This window comes from Helianthus annuus, chromosome 1, assembly GCF_002127325.2.
Source record: "Helianthus annuus cultivar XRQ/B chromosome 1, HanXRQr2.0-SUNRISE, whole genome shotgun sequence".
In the NCBI taxonomy this organism is placed as follows: domain Eukaryota; kingdom Viridiplantae; phylum Streptophyta; class Magnoliopsida; order Asterales; family Asteraceae; genus Helianthus; species Helianthus annuus.
In genome coordinates this window covers 34,733,995-34,741,609 of record NC_035433.2, presented here as the reverse complement: position 1 = coordinate 34,741,609, position 7,615 = coordinate 34,733,995, and positions in this window count along the sequence as shown.

Below are 7,615 nucleotides of genomic sequence, written 5' to 3'. Positions count from 1 at the left end.
CGTGAAGCATTATAAAAACCTATCCATCTTGACCCTATCGAATGATTTTTAAACGATCTTTGTAACCCTACTCATTCATGTTACCCTCGGTAATGTGTTTGCTCTTCGCGACAATCGAAGCATCCATTCTTTCCCAATACCATTTCATCATATTACCTTCGGTGGTATGTTTGATTCAATATAGTTGAAATGAATCTCATTTCATTTCACGACTCCACGAGATCTTATTTTATTTTCCAAATACTACCTTTGTCTTTTAAAATTTCAAATTTTTACCATTTGGATGAGAATTTTCAAAATTTCAACACAAAGTTTCTTTGTTTTAAAAATTTTTATTCAAAATGTTTTTGTTTTAAAAGCAATAAATTTTTTTAACAGGTAAAGAATTTTATAATACGAACCATTAACTCGGTTTGTATTCTCTCATCCAAAAATATTACAAAAATCTATTTCTCAAACAATTCTTTTTTCAAAACAAAATCCACAACACGGTATAATCTAAATACAAAAAAAAAAGAGACTTATAAACAAGATTTGACTAAATCAAAGTTAACGCTAAATTTTCTAAGTACAAGAAACGAAACGCCAAAACTTTTAATGAGAATTCGAAAAGAACAAAGGCCAAATCTTCTAAAAATTCTAGGAAGCGCAAAACTTCAAAGAGTTTTGCAATTCCTACACCTGTTCCACTAAATTCAGTACCCTTTAGAGGAGTTTATCATGGAAAGCAACCGCGGTGCAACCATTACGATTATCATCATGCAACAAATTCTCCTTGTCGCTAGTGTACAATCTGTGGTTTATTTGGACATCTAGCTGCAACCTGTCGTGTCCTGAGTCAAGCAACTCCTACTCAGACTCGCCCAAGAGCATGTTTCAATTGTGGTGATTTAAATCATTTCAAGCGAAACTGCCCCAAGCTTGCCAATGCTAATGGACGAGTGTTCAACGTCAATAAGGCTCAAGCTAATGATCAAGCCCTTATGATCATTAGAACCTCTATATTTTCTGTTAAATTTCGAAAACAATGTAAATTTCAAGAAGTTTATCTTTATCCATGTTATTCATTTTCCAAATTTCAAACTCTAATGTGATTACACTATGTGTGGTTTCAAATTTCATGCCGATTTTGATGATTTCGTTCTTTAGGAACTAAATCTTATAATATTAGCATAATATAAATTGCACTCCGGTGCCTTCGTACGAACGTGGTGACACGATCGATACGAATACTATGAATAAGTTAATACTGTTTTATGATCATAACATTACATGCATGATTTGTTTATCTAATATGTATAATACATGATTATAAATACAATTTATTTCGTATGTTGATTTAACGTACTTAGTACTCTAATTTTCAAATGCATTTTGACTAGTGTATTAACTTAGCATACCTAGCGCATGATTTGAAAATATTTTCCTCGATATACTTCTATTATGATGACAATGTATGATTTGTATATGTTGCATTTTACCTGTTTGGTTAAGTATGAAACATATATAAATATTTGTACTAGAATAAAATACCTATTACTAAATTTGTTGTATGCAAAATAAGTAGTGTTATCATTGCTGGTATAGAATACAATTCGATTTAACAGATATTATGTTATAGTGATGTTTACTTAATTTAGACGATAGTTCGACCTTATTATTTGTTTACTCTTGCTTAACAAGAGGAGCTATGTGGACCATGTGACGAAACAAGTAATTATGGGTGCACACTTAATTATGAGTTTCGACGCATGAGAATCATAGTAAGCCTTGTTAAGTATGGTTGCATAAAATCTAGAGTGATTAAGGTAACGGGAGAAGTATGATGCGATAAGAACATGGTGGATACGCCGATGGTACTTCCTATATATAAGTGTTCTTATTGTGTTATTCTACAGAACGTTGCTGAGATCATTTGGTGATTTTATGTTATCTTGGACCATTATGTGATTATGTGTTTTAGTGTTATTTGTGTGGTTATTTTCGATGGAAGACGACGAGTACATTCATTAACTCAAATCGAGCCGACCGGGAGTATATTATGGTGTTAAAGGTGACGATCTTGATGCCATAGGTATGTTGACCCGTCTCCTATGCATGAGATGCTCATGGTGCATTGGATATACCTCGTGGGACCTTAGAAACCGTGTACGAGTAGGGCTTGAATGTACACCCCTTTGTTTGCTAGGAATTACACTAGGAGCTTAGTATAACATAGTGTCATACTTAAATGATTTTTGAACACTAGTCGACTATCACAAGTTTCAAAGGGTTGGATACCTTAAGATACTTCGAATATCCCAAATCACATTTTGAATTCCCTTCCAAACGATGCTCCGCATCATTGGGATCTAGCAATCTGCTTATCCATTAGTTGTTTCAATTCCACTCTACGGTCTCCTTCGAATAAATTTCGGGACGAAATTTCCTGAAGTAGGGGAGACTGTGACACTTGTGCTCCGTAAACACACACAATGTAGGACACTATCTTTTATCAAAGAAACAATGTGTTTTGGTCTCAAAAATTTATTTATTTTGGTTTTACAATTTCGCATTTTGATTCTAGTTCATTTTCAAGCTTTAAATCACTTTCTGGAAAGTTAAACGCGATCTGATGCATAAACGTAATAAGTTTAATGCGGAAAACACTCCGAACCAGTGACATAGGCTTAACATACCTTAAATAACTTTTATATAACTTAGATATAAGTTTTGAAAGCTTTGGTGTGTCAAAAACAAGTTTATTCACACTCAGGGACTATTTGCGTCAAACTATGAAAGTCTATTGATTCACATAGTATCGCACATTCAGGAACTTGATCATAAGTTAAATATGCCCTAAATATCCTTTACATAGCTTAGAAATAGGCTTTGAGGTGTTTGGTATGCAAAAATAAACTTTCTTGATCAATAGGGACTAAAGGCGTCAAAAAGTGCATAAGTTTGCATTTTCGCGCATATCTTACGTTCTGAATATATCCGGACTCCCAAAAAATTTATGTAATCATTAATATATTTTATTTTAGTGATTGGCATAATAAAATTCCATTCGTCGCTTAATTTGGATCGTTTTTGCGTTCGTTTCGACTTCCGTCGTAATTAACCGATTAACACAACCGTAAGACCAAACGAACCGACATCCGAGATATTTTTGAGCATATTTTAAGTTCCCTATACTTTAACTTCATTTTAGAGCTTTGAAACGGGGTTAACGGGGCTTAAAAGTGCCAAAAATCAAGTTTTACAAGTGCAGGGACCATTTTTGAAATTTTTGGCAGATACATTGAACTTGGTCCATTTTTGAGGTTTTGATAGTTTTAACCCATGGTTTTCCACTCTATGGGCTGGAATTTGATGGTTTTAAGTATTCCCAAGGTTTTGAAAACCATGTGCCCACTTGTAAGGTTAATATCAAAGCACGATTTACGAGAAACGATCCTAACGGTTCTCCGAAATCTATATATACCCCTTCCATTTCATTTGCAAACTCACCTTTGATCTGATTTTGTTCTCTAAGTTGAAGTTATACACTTCATACCTGAGAATAATTAGATCAAACCTCCATTTCTTGGACCCGTTGTAAGTATTCTTTCGTTATTTTATGCGTTTTTAAGCGTAAAAGTCAAATAGTATTTGACTTTTTGCTTTGACCAGTCTATGGTCAACACGAAGTTCGTATGAACTTCGTAACGTGAGCGTAATCACGGTGGTTATAGTCTCTTGTGACTATACCTACTGATTACCACGTTATTTAGTCGTAGTGGCGAGTCATAGTTTCGGTCAAAATGCGTATTCTTGCGTATTTTGCAACCAAACTATTCTTGGGTATCAAGACCCTTTGTCTTGATATCAAACTTGTTTTTAAACTTCGTTAAACATGTTTTAACATGTTTAACTCGTCACTTTTAGATTAGTGCTTATATAGGGTCGTAAGATAAGCGGTCTAAACAACCGCTTAGACTTTCGAACCTGACCCGTTTGGTCAATTAGTAGGATTGGACCAAACATATTTTTTGACCATAGTTGTATAGGGAATAACCTTCCGAGGTTATACCTATTGGTCACTTTTAAGTAGTTGTATGATAGGTAGTTTATATGCCTTAGGTAAATGACCAAAATGCCCTTTTTACGCATAAATTCATTTTATGCATATGTAGCACATGTTTTGACATCTAAACTGATTATAAAACATAATAAGGTATGTTAAGGCATATAGTACTTGTCATAGGACTAGTTAGGCGTCTCGAACGCGCTTTTGCGCGAACGACGTGTTAAAGTGGTGTAAGCTACCTTAACGGGTCGTAAGCACTTAGGATAGGTTCCGATTTAGAATGTAGGCTTTTGTTAAACCATATCACATGAGTTCCAATGCTCGTCTGGTTTTCAAGACCTCATTCTATCCAATCTTCCGATTTAGGTGTCGATTCGCTAACATAGTATCTGTTACCCTAGGAGCCACTTCAACACTTGAACTCTTGGTCTTTTGAGCTTTGTTATACCCTTTGAACCGGGACTATACGCAACCCCAGGCGAGTACATAGTTCCCCTCTTTTACCATTTTCAAATGTTACGGGGTGATTCATATGTGTAATCGATCTGTTTTCAAAATGTATGGCATATGTGTGTTCACTAAGTGCTTTTATGTGTATTATTCCGATTATGCAAATGTAATGTTTTATCCTTAAGTGGTCTACCTATCTTCATAGCTAGATTCATATAGGATATTTGAAGTACGTCTTAGATCTTCCTATCTTCATAGTAAGGTTTTTAAGAAGTACTTTACAACTCGATGGTTGGTTTTTGTGTAGTTTGTTGGTGATTTAGATAACGAAACTAGAGAATACAATAAGCACATGGTGGATACGCCACTGGTTCTTCCTATATATAAGTGTGCTTATTGTATTACCTTTCGTGGCGTTATCCCGAATCACCATTAGGATTTAGGATTGTTTCGATTCAATGTGACAGAACCCAAAATCCTTATAGCATCTATCTATCTTCATAGGTTGATTCTTGTAGGATGTTTAGATTACTGATATTGGAGTCCCTGTTTAGATTCATTGTGTACTTCAATGCATGTTAGGTTAGACGATGTTACGAGAACCTGATCCCTGTAGTATATATCTATCTTCATAATTAGAAAAATATGTGGGGTGTTTAGAGTACTGATATTGGAGTCCCTGTTTGGATTCATTGTGTACTTTAATGCGTGTTAGGTTAGATGATGTTACGAGAACCCGATCCCTGTAGTATCTATCTATCTTCATTGTTAGACATATGTGGGATGTTTAGAGTACTGATATTGGAGTCCCTGTTTGGATTCATTGTGTACTTTAATGCGTGTTTACGAGGTGGAACAAGTTGGCGATTATGTGTTTATGTGGTAGTTGTGATTTAGATAACAAAACGGGTGTAATAAAATAAGAACATGGTGGATAAGCCGCTGGTACTTCCTATATATAAGTGTTCTTATTTTATTATTCTTGTAGCGTTATCTGGATCACTTTAGGATTTTGTGTACAATTGCTTCAATGTTTGATTATCAAAATCTTTGTAGAATCTCCCATATTTTTATATGTTAGATTCTTAGAAAGATATCTGAAGTATTATCATGACTCATTGATTTGATTTATATAATACTTATATAAGTTTTGATTTATTTCAAAACAGTTATTATTAATCCTTGATTGGATTCCTAATAACATATTAACAAGTTTTTACGATGGTTTAATCGAGATTTCAATGTAAGGCATAAAATGACTTAGTAAATATCATATTGCCATATACAAACCTATTTTGTCACGAGTTTTCACAATAAAGATAAATACCAAATGTTTTGCCATTTATTTGGCTAATAATGTGACAACTGTCAAATTTGCATGCATCCGTACATTTAATTAATATTGATTTTTGCTTAATGACTGTGCTAAATCCTAACTGGTGATTAAACTGCTTTATGATTTTTGTATCATACATACATATGCATCACATTTCATACTGTCACTCCATTTATTGCACACAAACCTTAGTGACAAACTTGATGCACAGAGCACAGTTAGCACAGTGTGCGGATAATTCAGAAACATGCTGACAATGCCAGCACATAGACAAACAATATTTGGAGGCCCAATATGAGCCAGAGACAAGGTACTACACAAGTATAGTGTTTAGGAAAGCAAGGATCACAAAACTGCCTTCCTAGAGATAGTTTAAGTGCCGGAAAGTGCCTAAAACTTACATTAACTGCAAAATTCTGCGGAAAATCAGCACGATTAAGCTATAACCAGCTATTTAACACAATAATATCATGCAAAATTTATGTTTTGACGTCCAAAACAACTTACAAAGTGTCGGGAATTAAAACTGCCACAAAAGGGGCTTCATATTTAGTGAAACTGCTCAATTCAGCACTTTAACGAACCGTGACGAACCGAACAACCGGACAATAACTGGGACATCAAAATTTTACTAGAAGTAATATTTTTATGATATTAAGCTAGTATTGGTGGTAGAATTTTTATGATATGTCGACTGAAGGGAACACCGATACCAACAACCCTCTGCCGACGACAGAGGCGGAATTTCAAGAACGCATCTTACAAGTCATCGCACAGTACAAGGCCCTTCGCTCCGAGCGCAACGGAGGTACCTCAGGAAATAACCCACCCAACGGTAATGTTTAGTCACTTAAGACACATTACAAAATGTTTGGACATTTCCACAAGTGCTTTGCTATTACCTTACGCGAATAATGTTGCTTATATCGCAGGCTGCACCTACAAGCAGTTCTTGGGCTGCCAGCCCCTGCATTACGACGGCACTGGGGGTGCCGTGGCCTTCGTGCGCTGGGTTGAAAAGACGGATTCTGTTTTGCGTGTGAGCAAATGCGCTCTAGAGCATCAGGTCACGTACATTTCCGGACTGTTCCAAGATGGGGCTCTGTCATGGTGGAAACTCTAGGTTCAGACGATGGGCGAGGCTGCTGCGTATGCTTTGACATGGGATCAACTGAAAGAACTGATGCACAAGAAGTACTGTTCAATAACAGAAAGCCAGAAGATGGAAACTGAGTTCTGGAACTTGAAGATGGAAGGACCAAAAATAGCTGAATACGTGGAGAAATTCCATGTTCTATCACGTATTGTCCCCTACATGGTAGAACCAGAATTTAAAAAGATTGAGCGTTTTATTTGGGGATTGGCACCCCAAATCATGAGTATGGTGACGACATCAAAGCCTGCAATGATCGCTGAGGCCATTGATTTAAGTGTAACCTTGACTGAAGAGGCGATCAGGTTGAACAAATTTTCAACCTCTGAGGAGAAAAAGGAGACTCATGTAGAGTCATCTGGTGACAACAAGAGAAAGTTCGCAAACTTCAAGCAGGGTACTCAGACGAATAGCAACAATAAGGCCAAAAAGGGAAAAGAGTACATGTGTAAACTACCTCAATGCGACAAGTGTCGACGACATCATACCGGGCGATGTAAAAATGGAAAGTGTGACAACTGTGGCAAAGTGGGGCACAGCAGGGAAACGTATTGGCATGAGATGAAACATGGAAAGAAAGGTAAGGGATGTTATAATTGCAGTGATATGGGGCACTTTAGGAAAG